This window comes from Pogona vitticeps, chromosome 1, assembly GCF_051106095.1.
Source record: "Pogona vitticeps strain Pit_001003342236 chromosome 1, PviZW2.1, whole genome shotgun sequence".
In the NCBI taxonomy this organism is placed as follows: Eukaryota; Metazoa; Chordata; class Lepidosauria; order Squamata; family Agamidae; genus Pogona; species Pogona vitticeps.
In genome coordinates, this window is record NC_135783.1 from 28,638,735 (window position 1) to 28,655,880 (window position 17,146).

A 17,146-nucleotide genomic window follows, 5' to 3' on the forward strand; every position below is an offset into this window, starting at 1 on the left:
ACTAATTCTGGGCAATTCTGACCATTCATGTAATCATCAAATTGTAGCATTTTGCAGAACAGCTGGCAAAGTTGGATTGTAAATTTTGGGCTGTAAATTGATGGTTTATTTGGAACCTTGCATGCTGCCAATAGTTTTCCTCAGAGGATCTTTTCTGGGCTCGAGTGATTATCGATCCAGCACCAACCAATCATTCCTTTCAGCCTTTGATTTTTAAGTGAGCCCTGCCTCTCTAATGAGTATTCTTTTCCCTCTCCTTTGTTTTTTTTTGGGGGGGGCAGTTGTTTGTTGCTGCTGATCCATTTGGTTGGTTGCTAAATATGTGTGCAGTAAAGAAAGCAGTACAGTATACACAAGTCTTTAATATCAAACAACTGTAAGTAAAAAATGTTTGTTATTCTTTCTCTTACAGGTGTCTCTGAGTGTGTTTTTGAGACTTTAAGTGCCAGTTAATGAGAAAGAGGTGGACTCTGGAGAACTTGTAGCTATTCTGCTCTGGGGGGGGGGGTCTCTATACTTCTTCTGCATAGCAAATTTATTTTTTACCAGAAAATCAAAACTCTGCAACAAATTAAGTTTTTCATAAACAGCTAGAGTGTGGGCACAGAAATAGGTCCATAATTCCCCTGTCGACTCTGAACCTTTCAAAATAAAAATCAGAGCAGAATTAAAAAATGTTATATTATCCCCACCAACACATCATTTCTTACACTTGTCCTCCCACTGGAAGGAAAACTGAATGCAAATATGTGACACTGTGGAGGAGTGAATCCGTAAAAGTCTGAGTGAGAGGAACAAGCCCTTCAGAGACAATGAAAGGCTATGAGAGGTGATGATTATTCCAAGGGAGCTTTGTAAGGGCCTAGCCCTGGACTCATGATACCATTCTAAGGCAGAATCATCTATGGTCACACCCTGTTCCTCTTTAGAAGAGATGTTATGGCACACTGCAGTTCTAAGTGCTGCTAGCTAGCCAAAGTGGCATCATGGATGAAGTGTCACACTAGAACTCAGAACAACTGGATCCAAATTCTCATTTATCCATAGAAACCTAATTGGAGATTATAGTGGTTAACTAGTCTTCCAACATCTTACCTACATGGAGCCATTAGAAGTTGGAAATCATTGAACAGAGCATAAAAACAAGTATTCAGTCACAACAGCAACAAAATAAATCAAAAGTGATGCACAATGTATGGGTCTTCAGTAAAGTTACCTTGGTTTTTTCCCCCTTCACCTCATGCAAAATCTAATCTCTTGTTTTGAAGGCCAAAGAAACAAAAAGAATGATGATCATGGTGGCAATGCAACAATTATAATCCTTAATTAATTATTAAACAATTTAGGAAATTATAACTTTTTTGTACAATTTTAACCATTTTGTTTATGGATATAACAGAATGGGGACCATTAATTAAAGCAAAGCAAAAAGCAAAGCGTGCTGCTTATATACCGCCCCATAGTGCTTCAAGCACTCTCTGGGCGGTTTACAAGTTGATTATGCAGGCTACACATTGCTCCCCCCCCCGCAAGCTGGGTGCTCATTTTACCGACCTCGGAAGGATAGAAGGCTGAGTCAACCTTGAGCCATTACCTGGGATTGAACCCTGGGTTGTGAGCACAGTTTTAGCTGCAGTACAGCAGTTTAACCACTGCACCACAATTAAGCTTTTTCCTCCCCACCATAAGAATAGAAAAATAACTTTGCTGAATCAGACCAAAGGCCTCAGTAGCCCAACATTCTCTTTCCACTGGGACGAAGCACATGCCACAAATGGGAGCCTGCAAAGAGGACATCAGTGCAATAATACCTCCTTACACAAGAGAAATTTACTGGAAGTAATACATAGCTATCATGAGCAGAAGGCTGCCAATGACAGCTTTAGGACATTTGAATTTATCTTTTAAGGTCACATAGGTTGGTGCCCATTGGTGTACCCGCTATTCTCCTACAGTTCCACTATACTCTGCTCCTTAGCCTTTCTTTACATCCAGCAGTTTCCTGTAATTTCTTTGTCCCTCCCTCAAAATTAAATATTATAATTTAATAGTAATATAATATTTATATTGCACTCAACCCCAGTGTTCAATAATGTACAAACACACAACACAACATTTAACAACAACCTTTTATCTGTACATCAACATAAAACTCCTCACAATAGGCCATGGTCAAGAAAAATTAACCAATAAATAAATTTGCCTAATCCAAGGAACAAAAAAATATGCAAAGTCCTTACAGCAGATGGAGTTGTACATCTTCAACCAGAACAGACTATCTGTCCATCCAGCCAAGTCTTGTCTCTGGTGCCTAGTAGTGGTTTGCAGCTGTCTTAGTCATGGTGTGCTTCTTGATTGTTTTAACTAGGGATTGAAATGGTTTAAACTCGGATTGAAGTGAAATATTCGTTTGGTGGTCAAGTCATGCATGGCCCATGCCTGCTCTAAGACACAAGCAACATGGCAACGCAGGCATAGAAATCAAACCTGGAGGGGTACAAAACATTCAGAATTGTCCCAGAGCTTAGAAATCTTACTGTGTTGGCCTGCAACTCCTGGCCTCCCCTAACGAGCAGGACCAAGCTGGATGGCAGAATCTGGACTTGTTCAACCCTCCAAAAGTGACTTATGCAAGTTCTGGCCCAGCCCATCTGTGTTGCCTGCTCCTTTACAATACAAGAGTGAAGCCAAGCAAGGGAAGGGGTAAACAGGGAGACTGTGCAGCCCTTACAAATGATGACAAAGAGTTTCTTGTTCAGAAACAGTCTTCTCTTCAGTTCAGGTCCATTGGTTTCCAATAGTTGTCACAATGGCAGAAAAGAAGCTCTTCCACTTTGCATGACAAAGCAACAGCATAATGCGAGCTCTTGAGGAGGCAGAAGGAGTGGAGAGAGCAGCAAAAATGCATGCAAGTACATGTAGATTAACACGTACATGTCGGCAGACGGATTACCAAGAGCTGAGTAAATGGAAGAGCTGTGTTGGGGGGGGGGGATGCGCTCTTGTCAGTTTGCCAAGATAAACAAAGACGGGAAGATGTGTTCTTGCGTAATATCAGGATTAGAGTGAGAGGACTTTCAGTCTTCTGCCAGCTTTAATTTTAATTATTATTCATCAAAAGATGAGTGGTTATTATATTTTTGTTTTATAGCATTAACAAGATGCACTTGTTGAATTACTTATCACTATCAATTATTATCTACTGTTACATTTCTTCTATCTTTTTTCCCTCATAAAATTAGACTTCAGATTACTGCCCTAATCCGAAGATACATGATAGAGGAATACGTTGCAGAGAATAAAATGCTGCAATTTGTAGAGAATAATTTTGTTTCAAATGAACCAGATTAAATAAAGAACATTTCATGTGCCATGAAGTTTCCTCTCCTTGTCTTTCCCTATCATGGAGTCTGAGTCGGTTCTCTCGGCAGGGCTAGCTCCAGGCATTCTGGTTCCTGAGGTGAACGGCAGAGTGTTCCTCCCCACAAATCCACATACAGAAGGAGTGGATTGGCAATTCAGACTAGGAGCTCAACTATGCTATAGTTTATCCTTTTTTCCCCAATCATCATGGCCAATTCCTAGTTATTTCCCTTGGAAAGCCGGCTGGATAGCACAGTGGTTTAAGTGTTGGGAGTGCAATTTCCCACTGTGCCTCCTGTGAGTAGAGCCAGCCCATGTGGCCTTGGGAAAGCCGCACAGTCCCTGGATGCCCCCAGAAGAAGGGAATGGAAAACCACATCTGAGTATTCTTCATTTGGAAAACCCTGAAAGAAAGATTCACCATTAGTCAAAATTAATTTGAAGGCACATGATTATTATTTTACACAATGTGAATGTAATCACAAGAAAGCCTGGATCTTTTCAATGTATTTTGCTTGACCAACTAGGGCTATGATATTTTTGTGGACATTGCCTGCACATTGCTTTGTTTCTGTTTTTGGCATGTATGATTGCCTTATCTGTCTGGTCAGTGGGAGGTATAGCAGGTGACAGTAGCATATTAAGTGGGGTAGGATGTGATAAGTAAGCCAGAACATTCTCCTCAAGCGAGCACCTCTTCTATTCTCTTTCTATGGAACATTTTTTAAATGGTCTTGTCAAACATAGCACTGATTCCAATTTCTGTCATCAGTTACATTTTTTAACAGGAGAAAAGTCAAAATTATATTTGCTTTTCTGCTTCTCATCATCATGCTTATGAAATTTTTAGTTTAAAACATCCAAAGGACACCAGATCTCCCACTCTTGCTCTTTACTTCCAAAGGCGAATGAAAGTGCTAGAATAAGACGATGAGGAGGAGGAGGGCTGGAATCCAATTGAAAAACTGTGAAATCACCATAAATTTCAGGTATTTATTGCTGCAAGGCAAAAAGTCATAGGCAAAACCAAAACTGTCAAACAAATATAAACCAAATAAACCTTCTTGCTCCTTGCTAGAGGTTGTACAGTAATTCAAATACATACTCTCTGTAGAGATGAAAATGACAAAACCTAGAGTATTGCACCTTGGGCACATCCTGAGAATAAAACACTGGCTGGGAAAGACAATAATGCTAGGAAAAGTTGAAGGCTGCTGGAAGAGGGGAAGACCAAGAATGGTTACCTAGACTAATAAAATGGATTGATTCCACAACCTTGGGTTTGTAAGAGCTTTGTAAGTATGAATTTCGTTGTATGGTATACTATGTATATACTTACAATGACAATAAATTATATTATTATTATTATTAAGCAGGGCTGTTAAGAACAGGCCATTTGTGAGATCATTCATTCATAGGGTTGCCATATGTCCAAGGCAACTTGATGTCATATAACAAGAGAGGTCACCACGGATCATGGGCACTACACATTGTAGAATGGTTTAGGTATCTGGCTGTGGAGTCAAAGGTGGGACTTCGATTCCCCACCATGCCTCCCAGAAGAAGAGCCAGCCTGTGTAGTCATGGGCAAGCTGCACAGTCCCAGGATGCCCCCAGAAGAAGCTAACGATAAACCACTTCTGAGGATTATGTACCTAGAAACTCTGAGAAGGGTCACCATAACTCAGAATTGGCCTATTGGCAAATTAATGTATTTATTTTTGAAGTGCACAAAAGAACACAGGAGTCTTAAATCATGTCAAACTGTAGGTTTCCTTAGGACACTTGTGTCAGATTTTGTCTGATATGAGAAAACGTCTTATTCCTTGCTAATAAATATTACCATTTCAATACAGTGGAAGTGTGTTCATCAAGTATACCATCTAGATTTCCTTCCATAACTGTGCAGAGCTTAGAAAAGTTGTACCTCCCAGATGCCAGAGTGTGTGAGTTGTACAGTAATCCAAAAAACAGTTCTTCTGAGCTCTGCACCTGTAGGATCATCAGGTAGCAGTTGTATTGGCACATTTTCATCTGGAAAGATTACCTGGCCTAACCACCCCCACCCCCTTTTTTTGGAAGTAAAAATGAAGTTCTCTCTTCACCATTTACTTTTTATATCTCCAGTCTACAAACTGTTTAGCAGATGAACTATTCATTGGGAGGAGGGGGGGGGGGGAGTCAAAAAGAAACAGTTTTTTTTAACTCCGCCTTTTGTGCCGCTAGTCCTGGTTCCCTGGGCACACTGCAACATCTTTCAGCATCTTAATTATTCATGATTGCTCTGCATCAGTAAGGAAATGTACACTGGCATATTCCTTCACTGTTTCTGTTTTGGTAGCAATCACATCCTTTGCAAATGGAATTGTGACAGGAAATCTGGAGATGTTCTCATGGCAAAGACTAATGGAAAAATATCATGCACTTACGGAGCCAGCATAAGGAAACTGCAGCCACAGAAACCACCCTCTGGTGAAACTGGTGAAATGACTGTACAGGTATAAAAGACATCGTGAAAATGTTTACATTGTGAAATACGAAATGTATACTGTACTGGTATTTGGCAAAGTTTGGGTTTGGTTTAGGATTTGATTGATTGTTTTTGTTTTGAGATAAAGTTCCCAGAATTCCTCAGTCAGCATGATTCCACAGAAACCGGCTGCTTTAATTTTTCATCTGGTTCCAATCACATATTTAGGGAATGTGCATTTCCTTTTCTTACAATGCTTTTTAAAAAAAAATTCAAAATTTTTGTTTAGGCCCGTAAATCCTTCAAACCTATATGGAAGAGAATCAAACATGAAAAGAAAATATGTGTTTATCTCCCAATTATGAACAAGTACAAAATAAAAGTGAGTTAACTGACAAAATGGGGTTTGAGGCAAGCTAATATTGGAATAAGCAGTCTTTTACAAATTAAAGGAGCCATGCTTCTAATGAAAATCTAATTGTACTATTTTGTCAGGCCTCACTTAGCTTAGCTACAATCCTTAGAGGACCTTGGCAATAATGAGCTATTTCTCCAATAACCATACATGGTGTGTGTATAACAAATCAAATAGAAATAATAGAGCTGTGGCACTCAAAGACTAACAGATGAATTTCATGGCAAACTTCGTGGGATTACAATCCAGTTCCTCAGACACATGAGGCATAATAGTTAGGCCTCAGGTTTATATATGAAGAGAATATAGTAGAAGGGTAGGAATCACATGAGGCAGGGAAAAGCAGATGACAATGACATTGGTAATATTTTGACATTGACATCCTTCCCCCCCCCCCCAATCTGGTTTAGTTCTCACCCCTTCACTATGTTGTCTGTGTATATAAATCCATGGTTTGATTATTATGCTCCTTGTATCTGCAGAACTGGATTTTAACTCATGAAACCTCACACTGAACTGAATATGTTTTCAATGTCTCTTGAGATATCACAACTCTTTTGTTTTTAATATTTCTGTGCACGCTGAAAGGAACTTAACACAGTTACGTCACTGAAACATATATTCTGGACAAATTTGCTCTTTCTCCAAGTGTGTCTTTAGGTTGCCTTGAGGCTTGTCTTCTGCAACTCAAAGGCCCCCCTACACAACAGTCACCTGGCTGTGGAATCTTTCCTTGGTTTTAGTATAAGCTGTAGTGGCATCTAGTGGTGAAGACTGGAATATTTATTTATTTATTTATTTATTTATTTATTTATTTACAATATTTTTTAGCCGCACCATTGCCAATGGCTTCTGGGCGGCGTACAACATTAAATATGGCAGGTGTCCTGGTGAAACCGATACAGGTACTGATAGACTTGGGAAAGCTATAGGATGTCTTTGTTTTCTTCTCTTTTTCTTAGTGTTTTGACTATCAGCATACTAGCACTCTGTTCCATTATCACGCAAAGAAACTGGGAGGTCTAAATCATTCTAACGATGAAGAACCCCTCCCAACACATCCTAACGTCTCTCCTTCTACATAGACAAAAATGCATCCTAAGCTTTTTCCTGGCAGAGAGTCAACCAAAGGAAAGAGTGTTATTAGTTAATTAGGTGTGACACAATCTTCATCTGGTATTGAAGACAGATTCCCAGCTTCTTTGCTCTTCTGACTACCTCTCGCTCTCTTACTCGTAGTCTGATTCTCCACCATCACAAAACCTATCTAACCTCAGTATTAACCATTGTATCCGTGCAACCCCATTATCCACCCAAGCTGAAACAATCTGTGACAAGAGAAGTCATTACACCCCACTCTGTGGGCATCAACAGGTATGGGATGCCATGTGACAAGGAGTGCTGTTTGTGTGGCTCTGGAAGTCAAGGACAACAGAGTGGTCTCTAGGAGGTGACATACAAAGAGAAGATCCTTTCTAGAGCGTAGATTTCTAGATCCTTTCTAGATGCACTGCCAGTCCCAGTGATAAAACATACAAAGCCCACCTCTGGATCAGACCAAAGGCCAATATAGCAGCAGCGTTGCTTTTCTGCCCACCTGGGCCACCAAAGAAACCTATGATAAAATTGATAAACACATTGTTTGAAAGAGATATAAAACCATTTTTTCAAACCACCACCGTTCTTTCAAAACAGATTCACAGCAACTCCAAAGAACAACTTAAAGACAGACTTTAAAGAGTAAAGGCCACATAGCCTTGGCCACCCGTCGGAAGCATTCTGCTCACACATTAGCCAGCCAGTTGCTGAAGGGAAGCCCACAAGCAGGACATGAATGCAATGACTACAATTTGAGAATGCCATCATAGCCAGTGTTTGCAGGCATGATCATAAACCCTTCCTGAGAGTCAACCCCCCCCCCAAGAGTTGGACTTTGATGTAGGAAATATGTTCTCTCTAGCATTCACTGAGTAAATTTGGACAAGTCAGTGGGTGCCTTCAGAGAGAGGAATCGTTGCATTACCAGTGTAAACATGCCATGCACCCATCCTGCTTTTATCTCCCTTAACAGTTTTTTTTGTTTCAGATAAGAAAAATGGTGCAAGGAGGAGTAGAGAAAGACAAGGTTATCTTGGAAATGAGACATTAAGAATATTTTACTGTAATCTGTTGGGTTTTGTTGTTGGTTTCCTAAGGAGGACAAATGACAACACAAGGGAGTTTGAGAGGTCCCAAAGGAAGAAGCTGAAAACTTTTATTCTGAGCAATACCTTGATCTCTGAGAAACAATGAGGCGTGTCTCTCTGTTGCTCTTGACATTGCCTCAGGTGAGTTCAGTTCACTGTTTGTTTGATAGACCACATCCCTAAGTATGAGTGACACTATCATCACAAAGTTTAATACCGACTGACTTCCTTACCAACCAGCCACGATCTCTGTTTTTTGATGCCATGTATATATATTTGCCATGTTATATCTCTCTCTGTTATGTCTGATGAAGTGGACTTGTCCATGGAAGTTCACTTAAAAAATTAAAAAGTTAGTCTGGAAGGTGCCACCACATTTTTTTCTTTCTTTTTCTTTTGTTTTCACCTATAATAAGTATCGTATAATGATGAGTCCCCGGAGACCAAGGCCAAGATCATCCAAAGTCTTGTATTTCCAGTCACCATGAATGGGTGTAAAAACTGGACAGCTGAGAAAGCTGAGAGGAAAAAAAAGATTTATTCAAATTGTGGTACTGGAGGAAAGCTTTGTGGATGTCTTGGAGTGCCAGAAAGACAAATGTACAGGTCCTAGGTCAAGCCTGAATTATCTCTTCAGGTAAAAATCTTGAAAGTGAGGCACATCATGAGAAGGCAGGATTCTCTGGAAAAGACAATAATGCTGGGAAAGGTTGAAAGTAGCAGGAAAAGAGGAAGACCAAATATGAAATGGACTGACTCTCTAAAAGGAAGCCACAGACTTGAGTTTGCAGGGCTGTTGAGGATGGGACATTTTGGAGATCTCTCGTTCACAGGGTCGCCATATGTTGCAGGTGACGACAGCACATGCAACGTAAGATTAAGAATGTAAATATTTCCATCTTGGTCTTTAAGCATACTGCCATGGTCCTTGAAGGTTCTATTTAATTACAGGCTTTTAGTTCTATGAAGACTACAGGGTACAAAGAATGTCCTGGACACAAAGAGATAACATTTCTGCCCTTCTGAATTAAGTGTCCACAATGTCTTGCATTCCCAATAAAATCAATTTTAAAAAACACAGGTCATCAGGAAAATGGGATAACTTTGAAGAGCAGAGTTTGCAAAAATAGGATTTGATACTTGCAGCCTTGCCAGGATCACTCATATTTAAGCATGTGGTCTGCCAAACAAACAGTGAACTGAATGTCAAGAGCAACAGAGAGACACGCCTCATTGTTTCTCAGAGATCAAGGTATTGCTCAGAATAAAAGTTTTCAGCTTCTTCCTTTGGGACCTCTCAATCTCTCTGTCATTTTCATTTCCCATTGGGAAATACAGTATAGCACTAATCTTCAGGACTATTCTTCCTTCTAAGCACGCACACACAGACACACAGACACACAGACACACAGACACACACACACACACACACACACACACACACACACACACCAAGAATGGTTTATGCAACCACTGTTTGTTTGATACCTAAACATGACTGATCCTGGCAAGGGTGCAAATCCTATTTCTGCAAACACACATACACGCACATACACAGGGCAGCCCTCCAAAAATGTAGTAGATAAATTCTGGGCGAATGTTGGATTTCATTCAAGGAGGTACTTGCCACCACTTAAGGGTTCAAGGGAAAACAAAGACCTCTGTTTTGAAGCTCACCATGTGAGTGTCCAGAATAGACTACGGCACAGAGAGGGACAGGGTGCTGAATCTCATTCCCATTTGGTGACGAGAACAGTGTATACTGAGGCGCACACATGCACGTTTTACAAAAGAAGCTTGTCTTATCTCCCAATGGCTGTAGCTCATGGGTAGAGCATGTTCTTTGCATGTTAAATAACTCAGGATCCTTTCCCAACTCTACGCAAGGTGTTTTACAAAGGTTAGCACATGAATGGTGGGATAGGGGATCCTAGCTTCCAAATGCTCATTGAAACAATTCTGCCTTTCACATCACTTCTTTAATCCCTGCATGGATGTCATACTTCACAGGGACTCGGGAAGAGACTTCTACAGCTCAGAAGCATCAGCACAGAATTGTCTTTTTTCAAATACATTCAAGCCAGGTGATTTTGATGGCTGGCACCTTTAGAAAGACAGTTCTACATGATCAAAACAGCCTAGTAGATATATAGATCCCAAGCTGTGTAGGGCTTTAAAGGTAATAACCAACACTTTGAATTAAACCTGGAAAACCACTGGCAGCCAATGCAGCTGATGCAAAATAGGTGTCCTGTGATCACAATGGGAAGCACCTGTTAATTAGCTGCTGTGTGTTGTACCAATTATATCTTCCAAGTAGTCTCCAAGGGTAGCCCCATGTGGAATGAATCACAGTAGTCTAATCTCAATGTTACATTTGCATAGATCAGTGTGAGTAAGGAGAAACTTTCCATACCAATGACAGAGGATAAAATGCTGACCTGGCCACAACTCCCACCTGTTTCTCCAGAAGGCGCAACTGGGTCTAATAAGACACCCAAACTCTTTACTTGGTTCACAGGAGGAATTTTACTCCACCAGCCATAAGAGAAGAGATAACTTGATTTGTTAATTGCCAAGTAACCATCACCTCCATCTTCTCTGGATTCAGCTTCAGTTTGTTGACTTTCAAATACTCAGAGGATTTTAATGTTTTACCTAAGGAAAAGTAATCTTGTTTGATCAGATTTAAAGTTCTATGGTTCAGTAAAGAGCCAATGTGATGTAGTGCAGTGGTCCCCAACCTTGGGCCTTCAGATGTTCTTGGACTACAACTCCCAAAAGCCTTCACTACCACTTCTACTGGCCAGAATTTCTGGGAGTTGAAGTCCCAGAACATCTGGAGGCCCAAGGTTGGGGACTACTGATGTAGTGGACAGAGTGATGGACTCAGACTCAGGAGATTGAGTCCAAATCCTGGCTCAGCCATGGAAACTCAGTCTGAAACCCACATAGAGAGGAGACACATCTTGGAATGTTTAGAAGTTGCATTTATTGCCTTTTAAAAGCCCTATTTTCCACTATTGCCTGTTGATATTCAAAGGACTTCTTCAATTACCTAGAGATGCATATAAGAAACAATGCATGGATCTGTTTACATGCATATTCATTTATTTGTACACTGGATTTAAATGTCTGTACATATTTCCGTAAAGAGAAGCAATCTGCAAATGTTTCTACCTACAGTTTCCAAACCTTCTAACTGACAACTAAAACAAGAAACTGCAAGGCTACACATTTTATTCTATTTGTTAACTGTGACTCAGATCTTGTAAAATAATTGCAATGGAATGACATGTACACTGCTGAAAATGAAGAGATGACACGTGATGGTGTTCATTATGTCCAGGGGTGTGTGGCAGAATTAAACTCTCTCATTTGAAACAGCACCAAGGAAGCTGACTTAAGATCTCTGGCATGCTTCCTGCCTCTTGAGAAAGGTTTGGAAAAAGGTAAGAGACATATTATAGATGACAAACAAATAGCTACCTAGCTGTGTGGCAGAGCAAGGCTCCTTGTTTTCATGGATCTAAGGAAGCAAAGACTTTGCTTACTCATTCCTGTTTGCCCAGTTCAAGACTCTTTGTGATCTGAGCCAGAACACGAAATGGCACACCTCCTGTCTTAGCCCGAGGCAAACTGCACAGTAATTGGGGTGGCCATGTTATTCTGCCACCTGAGTCAGAAAATCCCTAACGTATCATTCTGAGGGACTAAAAACAAGGTATTACAGTATTACTAAACTACTAAAAATTAACTCCCTAATCATAAAAAATAAAATTAGTTGCCTGAGGCTGTTCTCTCACTTTGTCTATTGGTAGGGCCAGGCCCCACTTCTTGAATGTACACTTGAAAATGGCGAGGGAGTTTGAGCGTGTCAGGGAAGCTCAGAGCAAGGCTGTCTGGGTCTAGACTCCATTGCAAGCCCCCCGGACTCCTAGCAGGGTCAACTGAGGCTGAATTGTCTCTGGAAGCAAAAATGTTGAAACTGAGGCTGTCATGCCTTGAACACATCATGAGAAGGTGACATTCTTTGGAAAAAAAAGAATAATGCTGAGGAAAAACTGAAGGCAGCAGGAGAAGATTAAGAGTAAATATAAGATGGATTGACTCCCTAAAGGAAACCACAGTATAAACCTCAGCTGCCAAATGTCATAAATTAAGTAGTCGGTGTAAGCATCTCCTGTTACAGATTGAATCATAATCCTGGTGTGCATTCAGAAATGCCTGTGCTAACCTCCTAACTTGCAGCAGTTTGCTATTGAAAGTTATGCCAATGATGTCATTCCAGTGGGCATAATGCATAGAATTTAGGACTATATTCCTTAGGACATTCATACTCTGAAGAAAAATATGATATTTTGACTCTATTGCAGATTAATATTTCACATCTAGGCATTTTTAGGCATTTTCACTTAACTTTTCAAGTATTAATTGGCTTATCATACCTAGGGTTCCACCCATAAAAAGGAACAAGCATTGTACAAACAAATATAAATTAATTCAGTTTAGAAAAGGACTGAAATGACTAATGGGGAAGAGTCAGAACTTGAGAGACAATTTTCCAAATGCTGATACTTTCCATTGGTCTGTGAGGCCTCAAAGTGAACATGAAGCTCTCAGGAGAGAGATTTAGTCTGGCAACCATGGAGGAAGGAACCTATAACAATCATGGACTGGGTTGTACCCATCCATACTGATAGAAACAGAGTAGGTGGAAGTCTCAAAAGGAAGTATCCAGAAATAGGACAAAGCATCTGGCTGGAAGGCTGCTACTTAGGACAGCCAGGTTCCGTCTCGAAGAGACAGAGAGAAGAGGACACAGGTTAGCATACAATTTTTGTGTGCTAATTTATAGCTAGAGATAAACATGTAAAACAATTGCTCTAATTTACATAGAAATGAATGACCGCTCACCAGAATGGCGAAGGCTGATTAGGCTACTTGTGTTTCCAGTCCATCCCATGTCCAGAATAATGAGCGTTATAGGGTTGCATTGTAAGAAAAAGAGATTGTGCAGGAAGTGACAGGTTTAAATAGATGAATCCTTGACAAGTATATAAGGAAATACACTTTTTTTTAAAGTACAGAAGGAGAATTCTCTGAATGTGTAGGCAGAGGTACAGAAGTGATGAAGCAAGACATGTGATGGGAATCAGAAGTTGGTGGAGAAGAAATAACCTTGCAAGTTGTATATTGTGAAACTGGGGAACTCCCTGACAAAGAAGTAGAAAGGAAGTGAGCCTTTTGATTATTATGTTTTTCTTAGCTGCCATGTGTTTATTGTCCTGATTGAATAAACACTGATATTTACTGTGCACTCAATTAATATATGTTGGCTTATGTTATAGCTTAGGAAATCTGGGAGAGGGGAGAGGATTACAGTTCTCAGATACTCTGGGCCAACATGTCCAACAGTCAAGCCAGCTGAAGGATTCTAGGACTTCTAGACCAGAAAGGTAACTTTTCCACCTACTTATTGCAGTCCTGATAAGAACCCATTGTGAAATTCTGATGCAAACAGAAGGCACATCAAGTGAATTCAACCATGACCATGGCAAAGACAACGGGTTAAAAACCCCTCTCATGCCATGTATATATATAGGTGGCTAGATAGCTCAGTGAGTTACTTATCTGGCTGTAGAGCCAAAGGTTGGGAGCTCAGGTCCTCACTGTGCCTCCAGGGAGAAGAGCCATCCTATGTGGCCTTGAGCAAGCTGCACAGTCCCAGAAAGCCCCCAGAAGGAGGGAATAGTAAACCACTTCTGAGTGCTTTCTATCTAGAAATCCCTGAATAAGTTGGAGTGGATTTGGTGAGCAGATCCAAACTGACAGACATCTTGGTCATAACACACTAGACACAGTAATAACAGAACTAACTAATATCTGGATCATTGATATTGCAATCCCAGGAGATGCCAGAGTCAAAAATAAAGAGTTGGAAAAGCTAGCAAAATACAGAGATATGTCAATCAAAAGATCATGCTTGTGGATGAAACAGTGGTCCCTGTAGTCATTGGGGCTTTGGGAACAATGGCAAGAAATTTCACACAGTATTATATGCAGTTGCACATCGCAGACATTACACTATCATAGCTATAAAAAAAGACAATACTAGGAACAGCATACATACTGTGCCAATATCTGACACAAACTTAGGTTTTTTAGTTAAAACTTGTATCTGTTATATACCAGTCAATTTTTAAAATAATTTTGATGGAATGTGCCTGGTATTTTTGAATAATAAGCTTAGAACTACAGAGCTAGTTCCGTGTCTAGTCGTGCTGGCCACGTGACCATGGAAACTGTCTATGAACAAATGCTGGCTCTACGGCTTGGAGACGGGGATGAGCACCACTCCCTAGAGTCGGACACGACTGGACTAAATGTCAAGGGGAAGCTTTACCTTTACCTTACAGAGCTAGAAGGGATCCTGTGGGGCATGAAGTCCAGCCCTTGTCAAGGAGGATCATTGGGGGAATCAAACTCTAAACATATAGCCAGATATCTAAACCACGGAGCTATAAGTTTTGGAAAGTTGCAGTGAACGTGGTTTTTTTTCCACCTGCTATATTAGCGCAGTGATGGGGCAATCCTTTCCTTGCACTGTGATTACCTTCTCTGTTCCAGCTTGCATTTCCAGCACTATTGCAGCTCAAAGGGATAAGGGAGATGCTGATCACTTCAGAAGCAAGCACACACAAATAGCCACACACACCCCAAAAAGAAACATGCTGCTAAAGAGAAGCTGTATGTATTATGAAATTCAATGGGCTACAGGTGCATAAAGAGCACTGGCTGGGTTTCGTCACTCTCTGTACAGGATCCTAAATTGTGTGTGAATCCTTGACTCTGCTTTTTTAACTTTTTAGAAGGCAGAAGGAAGCACCACCTTTCAGAGAAGAATATGGAACCTGTGAAAATGGACGTGGGACACAACCAGCACTGGCACAAAGAAAAGCTCTGTATAAATCAGTTATCCACTGAGATGGAAGAGAACTGAAACCATGGCAAATATTGGCATAAACTAGCTCGGAGCGAGAAGAATATTAACAGCCCAGCTGCAGCTGGAAGGAGATTAAAATTCAACCCTCACCTTAAAGGAAAGTAGTTCTGCTCTCTGCTATGAAATCCACAAATGGGGTCAGAATCTAAAATCCAATGACTTTTTGGAGTGATATCATCCCCCCCCAGCAGATGAAATGTAGTTTATCATCATCTTCTTGAATCAATAACCTTCACTTTTCAGCAGCGTTGCTTTGGGATGCTAAAGCAGTATAAATTAATACGGATCAATATTTTATCTCATAGAGCTAAGTTTTGCAGCAATATATCATTCCTGCCTTCTCTCGGGGCTTCTTTCTTGTTTTCTGATCTCCTGTTGAAAGGTTTAGGTAGCAGATGATGTGATGTCAAAGACCTCCACCTTGAGACCCTGGATGGCTTGTTGCCATTGTAGAAAATATCAGTCTGGAAAGACAAATGCTTTTATCTATACTGTGTTGGACAACGTTCATCCTTGGGGATAAGAGGGCTGGTCCTCTTATGGATTGAGAAGTGGTTGAGGAAACAGGAAACAGTCCACCATAGAGTTCCCACCATCACCACCACTTTGGTGTGGTCTGTTGAATACAGGAATAATTAGTATTCTTGTACTCAAATTATGATAGATATAAATAATTATTCCTTTGAGTTTTGTAAGATATTATAATTATTTCTTAATGTTGCTGCATGACCAGGATTTGTTAGTCTGATCACTGGCTGAATAACCTCTCTAGATTTTCTAAACGGGAGCCAATGGTTATGGGCTGTTTTCCTAAACTAGCAATTTACCTACAGAACAAGGTCCAAGAACAGTCTTTAACAGTTGGGGGAATGGGGCAGGGAGAGCAAAAAAAATCTGAATTTCGGACCCAAAGCTGAATATCATTTGCTAAGAACAAGGAATTGTGTTTAACGGGGAAGGGCTCAAGGTTGGGTGGCAGGTCATGATGAATTTTACTTATGTGCCAGTGTGTGTTTGCATCTGCTTGTCTAAATAAATAATCTGTCACAGTATGATGTGTCACTGAAGCTACCAACATGAATTTGACCCAACTCCGGGAGGCAGTGGAAGACAGGTGTGCTCTGGTCCATGGGGTCACGAAGAGTGGGACATGACTTAACAACTCAACAACAACATACAACACACTATGATCAATATGGTTGAAATGCTTGTCACACACATAAGACCCCATTTATTAATATTAATGTTTTAATGACTATTTTTAATACTGTATAGGCTATTATAATAGTGCCTATTTTAAATGGTTTTAATGTTTTTAAAGTTTTAATATTGTTGTACGCTGCTCAAAGACCATTGGTAATGGCACGGCTAAACAATCTTGTAAATAAATAAATAAATAAATAAATAAATAAATAAATAAATAAATAAATAAATAAATAAATAAATAAATAAATAAATAAATAAATGCAAAATTTACTAAGGTTATTCTTAACAAAGCTTGTCTTAAGAGCAAACACTGTGGAGCCTTAGCAAGTATATTAACTACAAATCCCCAATCTAACTCCCAACATCATGACCCCCATCAAACCCATGCCAGAATTTGCGCAACCTTTGTGCCATTTTGTGTTGCAGATGTTATAGACTGAGTGTTGCAAAGTGCTACATCACCAGAAGCAGACTTACCTGTTCACTTACATTTTTTGTGC

The 17,146-nt window shown here is 40.2% G+C and overlaps 2 long non-coding RNA genes across 2 annotated transcripts; one reads left to right on the plus strand and one right to left on the minus strand.

The window, feature by feature from the left end:
- Positions 1 to 257: 257 nt before the first annotated feature.
- LOC144585777 (uncharacterized) lies at positions 258 to 13,435 on the minus strand. Its single transcript, XR_013540322.1, has 3 exons — positions 13,352 to 13,435; positions 5,793 to 5,853; positions 258 to 3,767 (listed from the first exon to the last, which is right to left on the minus strand). It is a non-coding gene; the product is annotated as an uncharacterized LOC144585777 (long non-coding RNA).
- Positions 13,436 to 13,785: 350 nt separating this feature from the next.
- LOC144585778 (uncharacterized) lies at positions 13,786 to 16,906 on the plus strand. Its single transcript, XR_013540324.1, has 2 exons — positions 13,786 to 13,893; positions 15,307 to 16,906. It is a non-coding gene; the product is annotated as an uncharacterized LOC144585778 (long non-coding RNA).
- The last annotated feature ends 240 nt before the right edge of the window (positions 16,907 to 17,146 follow it).